The sequence below is a fragment of the Amblyomma maculatum genome, chromosome 8 (assembly GCF_055883805.1).
Source record: "Amblyomma maculatum isolate TAMU_Amacu chromosome 8, ASM5588380v1, whole genome shotgun sequence".
Taxonomy (NCBI): Eukaryota; Metazoa; Arthropoda; class Arachnida; order Ixodida; family Ixodidae; genus Amblyomma; species Amblyomma maculatum.
The window spans coordinates 22,404,509-22,421,247 of NC_139351.1; the positions used below are offsets into that span (position 1 = coordinate 22,404,509).

At 47.3% G+C, this 16,739-nt stretch overlaps 2 long non-coding RNA genes across 3 annotated transcripts; both read right to left on the reverse strand.

The window, feature by feature from the left end:
• Positions 1-1,833: 1,833 nt before the first annotated feature.
• LOC146180707 (uncharacterized) lies at positions 1,834-5,239 on the reverse strand. Its single transcript, XR_014700107.1, has 3 exons — positions 4,308-5,239; positions 2,289-2,369; positions 1,834-2,219 (listed from the first exon to the last, which is right to left on the reverse strand). It is a non-coding gene; the product is annotated as an uncharacterized LOC146180707 (long non-coding RNA).
• Positions 5,240-8,878: 3,639 nt separating this feature from the next.
• On the reverse strand, positions 8,879-12,367 carry LOC146180708 (uncharacterized). 2 transcript variants are annotated; one of them, XR_014700109.1, is made up of 4 exons: positions 11,872-12,367; positions 10,669-11,037; positions 10,018-10,095; positions 8,879-9,925 (listed from the first exon to the last, which is right to left on the reverse strand). It is a non-coding gene; the product is annotated as an uncharacterized LOC146180708 (long non-coding RNA). The 2 variants fall into 2 exon arrangements; XR_014700108.1 differs by lacking the exon at positions 11,872-12,367 and having other exon boundaries at positions 10,669-11,859.
• Between the last annotated feature and the right edge of the window lie 4,372 nt (positions 12,368-16,739).

Genomic DNA, 16,739 nt, shown 5'->3' on the forward strand with positions numbered 1-16,739 from the left:
AGCAGTCGCGGCAGTGTGTGTTTCCCCGGAGAGAATTACACGCCTTTCAGCCGCAGGGTCTTAATGCAGCCGCTGGAAAGATGGGCTACCGGTGTCTCTTCTAGGTCGGGGACACCGGCCAACTCAAGGCACTGGAGAGAGCCGATAACCCGGAGGTCTTGGGCAATTATGTGATCCAGTGCTCTCGCTAGTGCCTCACTCCCCGCCAGATCCGCGCAGAATCTGTGCAGTCTTCTTTGTCGGCACGCGAATAGATAGCGCCACATTGATGTCAGGCGATCTTCGGTTGTAGGGGAACCTTTACTGGTGGTGCAGTCTTTGAAGACCTGGAGAACGCGGCTCCATGGAGCTTGATTATCACCCAGTTCGAAGGTGTCACAGCAGTGGTGATATCCCACGATGCTTTGCAGCAAGTCTGTGGGCACTTCTAGCTGGTCACCTTCGTTCTCCCACACCATCTTCGACGACGAGCCGCAGATGTAGGTGTCGAAGTATTTGGAAGTGGCATACAGTCCAACGGTGCCACGTTCCGGGTGACAGCGTACTTCCAGGCCTCCAAAGTACAGCAAGTGGTCCACAATTGTTCTGTTCCAGTCCGACGTTACTAACCAGCACCTGTACGGTCCGCCGCACATCACAAAATCGGTAGATTTGACGAATGCAGTTAATCGCTCAAAGAGCAACTTGTCTGCTTTTTGCCCAACCATTGCTGTGGGTGGCGCTAGTACGACGACAGAAGCAGAATTGTACCGTTGTCAGATTAGCCTTCATTATATGTGCTAGTCCTTGCGCTAACGCATCCGACTAATGCAACGCCTCCCGTGACGCCTCCCCGGGAAACTGAATCCTGTGCTTATAGCGAAGGCTCCATAGATGCCCATTGGTCCAAAAAAAAGGCGGCTAATTGGCACCGCCATATTGGGGAGCAACTACGTATGGGTGACGTTGAATGACGTCACGCTACGTATGTTTTTAGCGCGAATTTTAAAGTGGTCTTTTTGTAGAACCCGCATTTTCAAGCCGGTATCTCATGAAGGTTGCCTTTCAGTGCGCACCAACCTTTGCCAGTCAAATGTGCTCGAAGTCCTGCTAGTTATGACCTTGCTAATGTGCAATTCGGAACCCAATGAAAGTGACTCGCAAAGAAGGCAGCATAGAAAGGCAGCAACACTTTCAGACGCTGGCTTACCTTGGCTGGCTAAGAATGCAATCATGCATCATTCGTAGTGGAAACCTTGGTGTACACTCTTAAAAAAAAGGTTGGTGAATTCACTAAGTTACTACTAACCTTTCACTTGTCACATAGATCACTACCTTCTTAGTAACTCGAGGTCGTAAAAATACAGCTAGTGAAATTTACTATCTCAGGAAGGTAGTGAACAGTACTAGCGGCAGTTAGTAGTAGGTTAGTGAACACCAACACCTTCGTGCATTATAGTTTGCCATTGATGGGTAGTGGAATATGCTACCTTCTAGGTAGTACGCACTACTACCGCACCTAGAGATTCTTACTACATAGGACGTAGTGCTTATTACAACATATACCTAGTTCTTATTATGGGTTACCATTGAAAAGGTAGTATAATGTGCAACCTTTTCTTTAGTATAAAATACTACCTGGCCTAGAGGTTCTCACTACATAGGTACTAGTGCTTACTGCGGCAGAAACCTGGTATCAGTTGCTACCTGTATGGAGCCAATATATGCATCGATAGGTAACTTATTTCTGAAAATATTGAATACCGTAATAAAGATTTGGTAAATAAAAATAATTGTATTATTCGTAATATGGGGTGAATTGTAATTGGCTTCAAGTTCGGTGCAACATTGAGCTGATCTACAAACAAGATGCTAACTAATTTTACCTTGTTCGCACCAGTCTTCAAGCAATGATGACGACAAAATTTCGGGACAACAAATACTAACTTTATTCGTATTTAAAGACAGTGTGGCTATGCCCTTTTTAATGGCAGAAATCGCCCTGAGAGCTAATGGGCATAGTGGCGATGAGCTTCTTAGGCTGCATAAATGCTCTAGCACTGCGCAAACGTTTTCGTTGCGCGTTGAATGCTTGACATTTAATATCCAGTAGCTCTCAATGGCATGCGTGAGTCCCACGATGACGTCCAACATTCGATCTTGATATCTTCAAACCCAGCATATATTGCGTCAGCGTCATCAGGGTTCATCCGGACGAGCTCAAAAGCTGGGTAGATGACCTAAATTGGAACATTGAAAGTAATGAAATTAGAACTTCATAAATTAATTTATAACAAATTTATACTTACTGGCCTCACCCGGAAATGTGGCTTTCAATTCTTTCACAACCATGCAGAGGCAAAAGTTCCACCATTCAGTAGCAAAGTGATCTGCAAGTATTACACAATTCACATATATTAAAATCACTTCTTCAATGACAATAAAAGGGAGCAATAAAGACTTAGAACTTATGAAAATCATTTTTTGTTTCTCTCAAATAATGAAGTGCGCAGTTTATTGAACACGCCTAAATTCCACTGAAAAATATTACCTTTATTTCATATATTCCTGTGTTTTCAGATTTACAGGTTGTTTTGTTTTTGCTGAACACAAAACAACATTTATAGAATTATGATACCACACACAGATAAATATTTTTGGGATGGGTATTTTATACAATCATTTCCAGAAAACAACAGATTTTCAGCGCTGACAAATACACATACATAGGACAGGCACTGAATATCTTGTTTTTTTCGAAACACCACAATGAAACTTCTTTCAAAAAAAAAGCATTTTATATGCAGTTCAAAACATTGCTACACCTTGACGTGAACTGGAAATGATTTAGTCATGTAAAAACAATTGCTACGCTAGTTGGTTCATTTCACAAAATGTAATTAAAAAACAATAAATATAGATTCGCAGATATACATTTTGGGATGGATATTTTATAGAATAATTTCCAGAGAAGGAGAGATTCACAGCGCTAACAAATAGACACTCACAAATACACACACATAAGAAAGGCGCTGACTCCATCTTCTGTTTCGAAAGGACACCAAAATGAAACGTCTTAAAAAAAAGAAAAGGTCTGTATGCAGTTCAAAAACTTCCTACAACCTTGTCGCAAACTGGAAATTATTTAGTCAAGTAACACCAGATGCTAAGCTAGTAAGTGCCTTTCACCAAAACAAAGCTTCTCTCAAAAAGATAGATATAAACACACAGATATAAATTTTGGGATGGATATTTTATGCAATCATTTCCAGAAAAGGGAAGGTTCACAGCGCTAAAAAATACATACTCACAAATAGACACACACAGGACAGGCGCTGACTCCAAACTTCTTTTAAAAAACAAAACAAAAATACATACGTTTCATTTTGCTGTCGTTTTGAAAATAAAAAAAGAAAGTTGGAGTCGGCGTCTATTCTTTGTGTGTCTATTAGTGCGTACTTGCTAGCGCTGTGAATCTTTCCTTTTCTGTGAAATGCACAAACTAGCCCAGCAATTGGTTTCACTTGACACACTTGACTAAATCATTTCCAGTTTGTGAGAAGGCTGTAGGAATTTTTTGGACTGCGTACAGATTACAGAAACATATTTCTAAATACCCGCGTAGCTCGAGCAGATGCACTAGGATCCAATAATTATACGCAAAACAAAGCAGAAAAACTCTGCTTTTACGGTCTTGAAGTAAGTTTGTGACCAAGTTATATGTTCCCGACAAATAACAAAAATGTCAGCAAAAGTTTGAATTTACTACAAACCTACAGTTTGCTACAAAAACTTCTAGGACTGCGGGTGCCAAAAAATAACAAAAATGTCCACAAGATTTGGGTTTACTACAAACCTACAAATTACTACAAAAACACGATGGAACTGCGATGTAATCACGTGCGAAAAAACATGATTTAGTTAGACTTGTGCAAACCTTATTCCCAAAAATAAAAAAAAAAGGACACATTGCTTCCTTCGCACGAGGCATAGTTTTTACTGTGTTAGGTTCGTTTTACTTTCAGCGGCGTTTATGCTCAACAAAAACAGCATGTTCACGGGACAAAGAAAGGCGACAACAGAACATGTGCTACTGTCCTCTTAAAACATGTCGTTTTCGTTGAGCTTAATGTTTGTAGCAAATGGCACTACAGCTTACTCTGTTCAATTTCACTTCAACAGAGGTGGCATTATTTCAACGGCATTTACTTCTTGTCAGGATCAGGAAACACTCGGCCACAATTTATTAACAATGGCGATAAATAATTACTTTTGCAATACACAGGTCTTTGCATTCCAAACAGTGAAGGTGAAAACGGGCAACTTACCTCGAAGCGCACGTTTTCTGCACCATCCCTAAATCGCCATCCAGCAAAGCATTTATCAGATCTTCCTGCCGATGCTGCCCGCTGGCTTGAATAACTCTTTCGGTCTTTCCAAATCACTAGACATGGGCGACGAACACAGCGCTTCGGCGTCACTCTTCCCGCCAAAATCAGTATCGGTGGCAGACGGCGAACACGAGTCGAAGCAGAACGAATGAAAATATGCCAGTCTGACAAGTCAATGCTGGCCCAATGCGCGGCAAACGAGCGGCGGCGCTGCTGTCAAAAACGATGGGATCCTGGAGTCGATGTCTGCAAGAGCAACATTTACGTGGTGCTTGATGTGTGGACTTTCCGATGGTGCTCATGAACTTTGATATGTGGACCAGGACACGCAGACATTTACGAAAGTGCGAGACTCGACAACCAATATTCCAGCAGCACAACGATGACGCTCCCGTCCACAGCGCGCAGTTTCGCACAGCGGAAAGCATGCGTAAAGTGAGAGAAGAATATGCCCGAGTATTAGCCATCGCCCCACTGTTCTTTTTATAGCCGCGCGTGAAACCGTTTCATATTTCGGCGTCTACCGTCCGCCGAACTTCGGCCACCTGCAGCGCCGGCACGTTTGGATGCCTGGATCAAATGTCGACGGTACAGCCCCTGCCAGCCGTCCAGCCCACGCGCATTCCTCCCGGCACCTTTTTTTCTTTTTTTTGTGTGTGTGTGCGTGTGTGTGTGCGTGTGTGTCTGTGTGTGCGTGTGTGCGTGTGCGTGCATGTGTGTGCGTGCGTGCGTGCGCGCGCGTGTGTGTGTGTGTGTGTGTTTGTGTGTGTGTGTGTTTACAGGATGTTGATGCTTGGACCATACGTAGAGAAAATGGAATAAATGTTGTTTGCAGGCAACTACATGCGAGGTGGAATGGTATTGATTTCTGGCCGTTGTGCATTTCTGTTGCACTGGTGGAAAGCACAATGTTAAGATGAACAAAACAACATCAGTAGACGCAAAAACCTTGTGCTATGCAACGTGAATACAAATTATTTTCAATTTTGTTAAAAAAAGTGTTGCTTCTAAAATGACGCCATCCGCACTTGAGCGTTTGTCCGTGACTGACTGCAGGTCGTTCCCACAAAGCATCCCAGTTCACTATGCTGCAGGCTTTTCCTGAAAGAGCTAAGTGTCGCTCTGACTTTTTTCGTCACCGCATTACGCTGTCAGGAGCTCGCATGGGGCAAGAAAACTCCAATTCTGTAATGTTTTTTCTTTAGCTTGAAGAGTGCACAAAAACTAGACTTAAAAAAAATAAAACGAACGCCATTAAATGATTGAAAGTAATGTATCTCGTTAATTCCGGAATAAGTTTTAATGTATGACTGGCAAGAACAGCCAAAGCATGACTTTCTGAAAATATTGGTAAAGTTACGCTAGCAAGATACTATGGTAAAGTTGCCCAGGGATTCTAGCACTTAACTCGTCAAAACTACTAACAGAAACTCACTTGTTAGTAATGGGAGCCGTTACTACCTAAAAAAGTTGCGAGTTAGTTCAAGGTTAGTAAAAAGGTAGTACAACCTATTCGAAGTTAGTAACTGCTGCATTTACTAGCTTCTTACTAAACTTTTTTCTAAGAGTGTACGGCAAGTATGGTTTTCATATTCATGGTTTATTACAGCAAACAAACAAATACAGTGATAAAGCACACCAACAACAAATACGCGTCACAGGCAGCTCAAGCAGTAGTTTCTTTAAGCTGACTATTCATCTTAATGGTCACAGTGCGGATAGAAAAAAGCCCTGCAGTTCCACGAACGTTGCCAGGTAGGAAATTGAAAAGCATAGAAGACAGTGCTAGGACAGCTTCAATTGAGGCAAACATAACATGACATAAGTAGGCGCATCAACATGGGTCGCATTCTTTTTGACGACAGATACGCAGACGGTTTGAAGTGCTTGGAACAAACCCACAAGTCTCGCAGCTGCCATGGTGTCTTCTTCTCCAGGCTCATCTTGAAATAAAGCGCTAAGCACTTCAAAAGAACAGCGCGAAGCGTGCAAAGACGGAAAAAGACTTCGCACTGGCCGCACGTCGTAGGAAACGACAAAACCGAGAGAACTGCCGCAGCGGTGCCGCGGGGTGCAAATTTTACAAAACGGTGACAGAGAAGCGACGCGCAAGGGCGACGAAAACTTCGCAATAGGGGCATTTCGAGACTGGCGATAAGAAACCTCTTCGTGAGCTCCCGCGGCCACTGTGGCCGGGTGCCGAAACAAGCCCTGCAAAGTCAAGCTGCAAAAATGATCCGCACACTCATCAACAGGGGGCGTAACAAGAACGTTGAAAAAAATTAAAAATGCGGCGTAATGTTTTGCTGAAATATTTTAGTTCAGTCGTTCAGTCTTGTCCGACTCTTCGTGACCCTGTTTTATAAAACGTGGCATTAAATATTTATTTCTTTACGTTGTTTTATAGCGTTTTTATTTATGTTCTTGAATTTCATCATCTAAATGCTTCGCCCCCCCCCCCCCCCCTAAAGTGGCTGTGCTGCTGTCGCGCTAGACCGTTTTTGGGCCAAGCCTTCGCCACCATCCGCCTTGTGTTCAGCGACGCAGCACGACGAACGCGCTCGGCCTTCTAGTCTTCCGCTAACACAATCTGACTAATGCAAGGCCTCCCCGGAAACTTAATCCTGTTCTCAAGGCGCGCGCTCGGCCCGATAAGTCCACACACTTGGTGGGGGGGGGGGGGGAATATTCGCGTGATCCATAACGATCTGTAAAAGAAACATTGTAACAAGCGTCAGGCGGCACACGTGCGCACACACACACTAATCGCATCCGCAACGATTTGTCTAAATCTGAGCCGTGCATCTACGCACGACGAGCGCGCTCGGCCTTCTAGTCTTCCGGTAACGCAATCTGACTAATGCAACCCCTCCCCGAAAACTTAATCCTGTTCTCAAGGCGCCCTCTCGGCCCGACAAGTCCAAACACGTAGTCGGGGGGCAATATTTGCGTGCTCCATAACGATCTGTAAAAGAAACATTGTAACAAACATCAGGCGGCACACGTGCGCGCACACACACTAATCGCTTCCGCAACGATTTGTCGAAATCTGAGCCGTGCATCTACGCACGACGAACGCGCTCGGCCTTCTAGTCTTCCGGTAACGCAATCTGACTAATGCAACGCCATCCCCGGAAACTTAATCCTGTTCTCAAGGCGCCCTTATTCGCGTGCTCCATAACGATCTGTAAAAGAAACATTGTAACAAGCGTCAGGCGGCACACGTTCGCACACACACACTAATCGCTTCCGCAACGATTTGTCGAAATCTGAGCCGTGCATCTACGCACGACGAGCGCGCTCGGCCTTCTAGTCTTCCGCTAACCCAATCTGACTAATGCAACGCCTGCCCGAAAACTGATTCCTGTTCTCAAGGCGCCCTTATTCGCGTGCTCCATAACGATCTGTAAAAGAAACATGTGGACGCAGCAGAATACGGGAATAAGAGAGCCTATGCCCTGGCACTAGTCGATCACAAGTATCGCTTACAAAATTCAGCGACGATAAACGAAGTACGAACGCCAGAGGAGGCAGAAGAGGTGGCTGTAGCTCTGGCGATTGTCACGACGGACTCTAAATACATTTTTAGCGACTCAAAAACAGCCATTAGAAATTTCGCAAAAGGTAGAATCCATCAACCAGCAGCCAAAATTTTGAATTTTTTTGATTACTCTAAAAACGCACGTTCGATTAAAATTTTGTGGGTCCCCGCACACGCGAGTCATCCTGGAAACGAGGCGGCGCACCAGTATGCCCGAGGATTCGTCGTAGGCCGGGAGGTGCGTTACCCCGAACTAAGATCGGCTCGCGAGAGAGACCCTACTTACAGAGGAATTACGACTTGGTATAAAAACAACAGACTGAAATATCCGGAGCCCCACTATACACTCAACAAATCACAATAAACACTACTTAGAAAACTTCAAACAAATATGTGCTTTAATCCGTATAAGCTAGCACAATGGTATCCAGGCGAATACAGCCCCTCATGTTCACTTTGCGGTGACCAGAGGGCAGATCTCGAACACATCATGTTTAAATGTGAAAGCATGCATCCGCCGGAGGGGCTGCAGATTACCAATTCGGAACAGTGGGAGGCCGCATTGCTTAGCTCTGATCCAAGCCGGCAAAACGCAATCACGGCTTGGGCCAAGGAGGTCGTCGAGCGCCATCGAGCGAAAGACCACCCCTGGGGCGGCTTGAGGAGAAGCGAACTCCCACGAAGAAAGAACTCTCCAAATTCTCCTCAATAAAGTTGTCTCCTCCTCCTCCTCTGCAATAGCGCGCCTGGTAAAGCTTATAAATTTAGCTCGCCGGTCTCGAAATGGCCCTTTTGAGAAGTGTTCGTCGTCCTTGCTACCTTGGTACTTGCGCGTGGCTTCTGTTTAACCGTTGTGTAAAATTTGCACCCCGCCGCACCGCTGCGGCAGTTCTCTCGGTTTTGTCGTTTCCTTCGACGTGCGGCCAGTGCGAAGTCTTTTTCCGTGCTTGCACGCTTTGCGCTGTTCTTTTGAAGCGCTTAGCGCTTTATTTCAAGATGAGCTTGCGGCATGTGAAGAAACGATGCGCCGTGGCACATTGCGACAGCACGGACAGTACCGTCGGTGTCAAGCTGCACCGCTTCCCGCTGGACTTTCACAGGTGAGCTCTTGTCAGTGTCGTCTGCTACAAGGCGTCTGCTCTAGGTATAACTCCGAATGCTTTCGTTGGCCTGTTCGCTGCTGTTTCTGTAACCAGTTTGTGCGCACGTGGCTTCATTTGTTCGGGTATATTTATGTACTACACTACTGGGCACACACTTTAAATGCTGAGCTGTGCCAAAGAGGCCCACCATTTGTCTGATTTATGGTGAGTTTCATGCAGCCGCCTATCACCAGCAATAACTTGATACCGGGCTCTCAGGAGCAACCACGCGCATGCTACTGACCGGAAGGCCAATTTAAAACCAATTGTGCTCCCTGACAAGTCTGAGCACAAAACTGTTTAGTTTTCCAACACTGCGAAGCCAATTTGACCCTCGCAACTGGTAGTATTAAAGTATGGAGCCAATATATGCATCGATAGGTAAATTATTTCTGAAAATATTGAATACCTTAATAAAGATTTGGTAAATAAAAATAATTGTATTATTCGTAATATGGGGTGAATTGTAATTGGCTTCAAGTTCGGTGCAACATTGAGCTGATCTACAAACAAAATGCTAACTAATTTTACCTTGTTCGCACCCGTCTTCAAGCAATGATGACGACAAAATTTCCGGACAACAAATACTCACTTTATTCGTATTTAATGACAGTGTGGCTATGCCCTTTTGAATGGCAGAAATCGCCCTGAGAGCTAATGGACATAGTGGCGATGAGCTTCTTAGGCTGCATAAATGCTCTAGCACTGCGCAAACGTTTTCGTTGCGCGTTGAATGCCTGACATTAAATATCCAGTAGCTCTCAATGGCATGTGTGAGTCCCACGATGACGTCCAGCATTCGACCTTGATATCTTCAACCCCGGCATATATTGCGTCGGCGTCATCAGGGGTCATTCGGACGCGCTCCAATGCTGGGTAGATGTCCAAAAATGCAACATTGAAAGTAACGAAATTAGAACTTCATAAATGAATTTATAACAAATTTTGCACTTACTGGCCTCACCTGGAAATGTGGCTTTCAATTTTGTCACAACCATGCAGAGGCAAAAGTTCCACCATTCAGTAACAAAGTGATCTGCAACTATTACAGAATTGACATATTTTCAAACTACTTCTTCAATGACAATAAAAGGGAGCAATAAAGACTTAGAACTTATGAAATTGATTTTTTGTCTTTCAAATAATGAAGTCCGCAGTTTATTGAACCCGCCTAAATTCCACTGAAAATTATTAGCTTTATTTCATATATTCAGGTGCTTTCAGATTTACAGGCTGTTTTGTTTTTGCTAAACACAAAGCAACATTCATAGAATTATGATACCACACACAGATAAAAATTTTTGGGATGGGTATTTTATACAATCATTTCGAGAAAAGAAGAGATTTACAGCGCTGACAAATACACACACATAGGACAGGCACTGAATATCTTTTTTTTCGAAACACCACAATGATACTTCTTTGAAATGCTCGGCCCCGTCACGAGTACTCATGGCGGCAGTGGCGGCGGCAGCGGCGCCAGCAAAATTGCTACAGCCAGGGGCGGCGCTGTTACCGACGCCATTTCTTCCGGGAGCATCACCCCCGTTTTTACTGTCACGGACACTTTTCGCGTGCTGTTGTTTTTGCGTGCTTATAGCCAACAGTTGCTCACCCACTAGTCGCTCAATTTCCATCCTTTCCATGGCGTCGTTCAGGCAGCCACACACGCGCACACACAAACACCCATCCAAGCTGCGTCGAGCAGCCGACTACTACGCACCGGAGAATTGTTGCAGCCTCCGTGCGCCACCGCTCTTCTCGCTCTCACAATCTTCCCCCTCTTCGAGCAGCCGCTGCGACTGGCTAACACAACTACCCCCTCCTCCCCTTCGACCGAGAGTGCGCAATTGGATTTTCTGGCGGGGATGTTCCCTAGAAAGAGGGCCACTCGCTCGCCGCTTGCCGCTGGTCGGTACCCAATAAAAAGAGGGCCACTCGCTCGCCACTTGCCGCTGGTCGGTACCCAACTCTGCGGGAGCAGCTGTAGGGAAGCGAGCAAACAAAATGGAAGACACATTGTTTCAAACATAACTTATACTTTACTATGTACACTGTCTCTTAATGTTACCCCTACCATTTTTTGTTCCGTAGCTGTCTGGGTTGTCCTCAACCTAAGTAGAACTCTCTTGGTTAGCCTCCACGTTTCAGCCCCATAGGTGAGTACAGGCAAGATGCAACTGTTGTATACATTCCTCTTGAGCCATACCGGTAAGCTGCTAGTCATAACCTGCGAGTGCTTGCCAATACGCTCCATCCCAATCTTATTCTTGTTATTTCTTTTTCATGGTCCGGATCAGCGGTTACTACCTGTCCTAAGTAGACATATTCGCCTACTAATTCCATTATTGCGCTACCTAATGTAAACTGCTGTTCCTTCTCGAGGCTGTTGAACATTACCTTAGTCCTCTGCATATTGATTTTCCAGCCTACCTTTCTACTTTTTCTGTCTAGGTCATCAATCATTATTTGCAGTTCATCTCCCGAGTTGCTTAGCAAGGCAATGTCCTCTAAACAAGCTGTGAATAGTACTGGGGAGATTGTGTCTTCTTGCCTAACACCTTTCTTTAATGGGAATTTGGTTACTTTCTTTATGCAGAGAACTATGGTTGCTGTGCAGCCACTATATATATATTCCAACAATTTCACGTACAGCTCGTCTACCCCCTTATATCGCAATGCCTGCATCACCGCCGAGGTTTCAACTGAGTCAAATGCTTTTTCGTAATCAATGAATGCTATGTATAAGGGCTGGTTATATACCGAGCATTTCTCTATCACCTGATTGATGGTATGGATATGATCGATAGTAGAGTACCGTTTCCGAAACCCTGCTTGATCCTTTGCTTGATTGCAGTCTACGGTTGTCCTGATGCTATTAGTCTATTCCTATTCTTGTGTCTGTCTGATTCGCCGCCGTGCTTGGAAGACCCGCTGTTCTTGGAACACCCGGTGTCTTTGGGATGGCTGCTGCGCTTGAGATTCTTGCGATGGCCGGAGGAGCCGCCGCGCTTGGGATGGCCGGTGTAGCGGCTGCGCCTGGAAATGTGCTTGAGATGCCCGGGTGCTTAGAATGCCCGGTAAATGATGCGGTGCCACGAATATTGCGACTGGCACCATTGCCATGACTTGTACTGCTTGGGGGGCGCTTGAGATTCTTGCGATGGCCGGGGGAGCCGCCGCGCTTGGGATGGCCGGTGTAGATCCTTTGCTTGATTGCAGTCTAAGGTTGTCCTGATTCTATTAGTCTATTCCTGTTCTTGTGTCTATCTGATTAGCCGCCGTGCTTGGAAGACTTGCTGTGCTTGGAAGACCCGCTGTGAATGGAAGACCCGCTGTGCCTGGAAGACCCGCTGTGCCTGGTAGACCCGCTGTGCCTGGAAGACCCGCTGTGCCTGGAAGACCCGCTGTGCCTGGAAGACCCGCTGTGCTTATAAGACCCGCTGTGCCTGGAATACCCGCTGTGCCTGGAAGACCCGCTGTGCTTGGAAGACCCGCTGTGCTTGGAAGACCCGCTGTGCTTGGAAGACCCGCTGTGCCTGGAAGACCCGTTTTCCTTGGGATGGCTGCTGCGCTTGAGATTCTTGAGATGGCCGGGGTGTTTAGAACGCCCGGTAAATGATCCGGTGCCACGAATATTGCGACTGGCACCATTGCTATGACTTGTACTGCTTGGGGGGGAACATACCTCTGTACTGTTAGGCGAGGCGGCACGGGAGCTGCCGTCTTTTGCAGGTGCATTTCGGGTGCTACCACTGCCGCTGTCACTGCAGATGCTGTTCGTAGTGTCCGAAGCTGCTGCTGCGACACTGTGGCATTCGACAAATAGTTCGTCGTCAGTGACGTTTTCGTAGTCGGAGTTGCACAGGACATCCCTGGCCGCCCTTGCCGATGGGGAACAGATGAAAGAGGCGTTTCTGGGCAAAGCGGAACCCCTGGAATCTCCAAGTCTGGGACGAAAGTCCGCGAGCCCTCCGGAAAATGGGAAACGTACCTCACTTTCCGTTTCTTTATCGGCAAATGGTCCCCCGCCAGGCAAGATTCCTTCAAACGTCGGCGACGCGTTTCCCCTGCCGTGCTGGCAATCGGCACGAAATTTTCCCCAGGCGACAGGCCCATGGTTACCAGCGACGACGTCTGCAGCGGCTGCCGGCTGTTCAAGCGGAGATGAAACGGGCTTTGCGGCGCTGGAAGCGGCGGCGTCGGCTTGTATGCAGATAGTGGCGAGGGCCGTTCGTGTCCTACCGGAGAGCTCGGTGCCCGTCGCCCGTGATTGGTCCGTCGAACCGCTAGGGGCATCCGCAGCAGCCACCAAGCGCTCCAGTGCTATCACGTCGGCCTCCCTTCCTGTCGGCGACGGCGGGGAAGCCGGGCTGCGTTGGCCGCCATTATTGTCATCGCGTTGCTGTTCTGGAGACATCCCGAAGATGTATTCAACGAAGTCCAGCAAATTGCCGCTCTGCAGACACTGCAAGCAACAATACCATGTATCGGTGACTATGCTGAAAGCACGTCAGGACGCCCATGGATAGTACAAGACAACAATCCTACGTGGCAAGAGCCCACGTCTATGTCTCCCGCGAGCCATCGTCCATTCCCACAAAGCAACAGCATCTGTCCAAGACTACGGCCAGTGTCTAAGCAATACAAGGCAAGAGCCAGCGTCTATTCCATTCCCACAAGTCATGCCTACGTGAATACAAGGCAACAACGGCAACAAATCTGTCCTGCACTTCAATATCTATAAGGAATTGCTATCTCCTACAAGACAACGGCGATACGTGCTACCTACAAGGGTCGCCTGCATCGATGCTAAGAGCAAGGCTATCCGCGCCTCAATTGCACACACACATGGAATAAATATTGAAATAAAACACATCACATGGAAATAAATATTGAAATAGAACACACCACAAGGAAATAAATATGGAAATGAAACACATCACATGGAAATACATATGGAAATGAAACACATCACATGGAAATATATATTGACAAGGAAATAAATATGGAAATGAAACACATCACATGGAAATATATATTGAAATGAAACACATACACACTTGTCATGTGGAAACAATAAAGATGTAGTGCTCCTGAATAAACATGGGATTCGCGCAATCCCAAAGGAACGAATAAAAAGAGCGCTCACCCGCATCATGATCTCCTCCGTTTGCCAGTGTAGTGGCTCTAGCTGCTGGTGCTGCTGCGGCAGCGAATTCTGGAACTCACCGTACGACACCAGCGGGTCCTGCTTATCTTGCAGCATCAGCGGGTCCGTGGGATGCTCGGCGTACGGCATAGCGATGGGCAGCGGGTCCTGCTCAGCTTGCACCATCAGCCGGTCCTGCTCAGCTTGCAGCATCAGCGGGTCCGTGGCAAGGTCGGCGTGCGGCATAGCGATGGGCAGCGGGTCCTGCTCAGCTTGCACCATCAGCCGGTCCTGCTCAGCTTGCAGCATCAGCGGGTCCGTGGCAAGGTCGGCGTGCGGCATAGCGATGGGCAGCGGGTCCATGGGCTGCGTGGACTGCGACAGCGGCTCCTCGGGCGTGGTGGGTTGCGACATCGGCTCCCCCAGAGACGCGGGTAGGGCTTGCGACGACAGCTCGGGTTGGACGAAATACTGAGGCTGTTGGGCGGCAAAAATTTCGATTTGAGGTTGATACAGCGCCTGCTGCTGCAACAGCGCCTGTATCTGGCACTGCTGCTGCAACATCAGAGCCTGCATCTCTTTTTGCTGCCGCAACAGACTCTGTATATCGAGCTCGCCTGGCTGCTGCGCCGAAACTTCGGGCGCGGTCGTCGTCTCCGGGGCCTGCGCCGCTTGCTGCGGCGCCGATGTCTCCGGGGCGTGCGATGGTGGTGGTGCACAAGCCGCTTGCTGCAACTGCTGACCCAGTTGTGGCGTCATTAGAACGCCGTGAACGGCCGTGAACACGCCGCCGCCCGAGTGGTATACGAATGTTCCATATTGCGCACCGGGCGCAGAAATTTGGTTGTCGGTCGGGGACACTACTGTTGCACAAAACATATTATTAAGGGAGGTGTCGGCGGTCGGGGACACTACTGTTGCACAAGACATATTATTAAGGGGGGTGTAGGCGGTCGGGGGTGCGTGAAATACATTATTGTGGCTACATTCTTGGCTGGTGGTCGGGGGCAAATTGCTCACAGCGTAAAACGGCTCCGGAACTTTCAAAGTTTCGGACACAGAGCATGGCAGTGAATAATCGAACATTACCGAATAGTTCCCAAGGGGTTGCGAGTCGTCGGCCATGCTCGGGCGACAAGCAGCAACTCCCTACGCGACGACGAGTGCCTTCTTATATCCACTCCGCGTGTACCACTACGGCAATAAGTATGCGTTGGGTGACGTGGTTCGAAAAAGTGAAACTGTGGTACCCGTCTTATCGCGTCTGTTATACGGAATCAAACTGCGGCCGGCGAACGCATTGATGCGCCAGCTTATAAAGGTGAGCGCCCTCCTCACCACTCACTGTCCTTTTCACCTCCACGCAATTCACTCCTCCGTCACTGTCCCATTTCTGCGACGCGACATAGATAACTTCTAGAGGGATTCTCCTCTCCGTAGTATACAGCGAAGTTGTTGGTGGAGAGGGGGTTGCAGTAAACACAGCTGCCATGTATCAGAAACTTTCCGACAGTGTAACCATGAGCATGTAGGCGGGACTGCGGACACGACTCCGCCCACCCAAAGCAGTGGTGGTTTTGCCACTTTCCCAGTTTGCTCTATCACTAATTCCTAACAGGGAATACGGCCCCGCATGTCCAAAATTTAACAACGGAGGACCCGCCACTAAGGCGCACATCATCTGGGGGTGAGTAAATAACCCGCCCCCCAAGGGCCCTTCCCAGTTTGCTCGAGCAAACCACATCCGTCCAGCACTGCTTCATACCACACAACTTAAAAGAAAATGCGTCTTGTGTCAAACGTGCGCGCGCGCGTGTGTGTTGTGTCTACCGCTCGCGTGCTGTGTCTCCGTGTTTAATTGTCGGATTACATGTTCGGTACTGGATATTGCAACCGACACGCGGCAAGACCGTGGCGTTAATGTGCTATTTAGCATTAGTTTACGTTTGATCCTTTGTGCGCTGTGTGTGCAGTGCTTTACTGGCGTCGACTTCCCGCATCGTAATAGTTTGCTCTGCAATCCACCGCTGTGAAGGCGAATTAACTGTCAGCAGTAGTGCCGCGCTCCCATGGCAACCTTTTCTGGAGCTTTGCCGTGCCGTCCCATGTCCTTCTGTGGCGTGTCTTTATCCTATACTGGTTATGTAATAAGGCGAGGAAGAAATTCCAAACCGGATCCAACACTCTTAGAAAAAATGTAGTATTTTTACTAACTTTAGGGTAGCAACTGCTTGTCACATATGTTACTACCTTGTTACTAAGTGCAGTTAGCAATGGGAAGGTTAGTAACTGTTACTAACCTTCCCGTTGCTAACTTCAGTTACTAACAGGGTAGCAACCGATTGAGTTAGTAAGTGCAGTTAGTAACGGGTAAGTTAGTAAAAGTTACTAACCCTGTCGTTACTAACTGCAGTTGCTAAAAGGGCAGTAACTCATTGAGCTAGTAATATGTATACATATAAAACTTTTAAAATTCCTGCTGCTCACGTCAGAACTGCCTCTTGAGCTGAACTACATGGACAGGGAGGGCACCT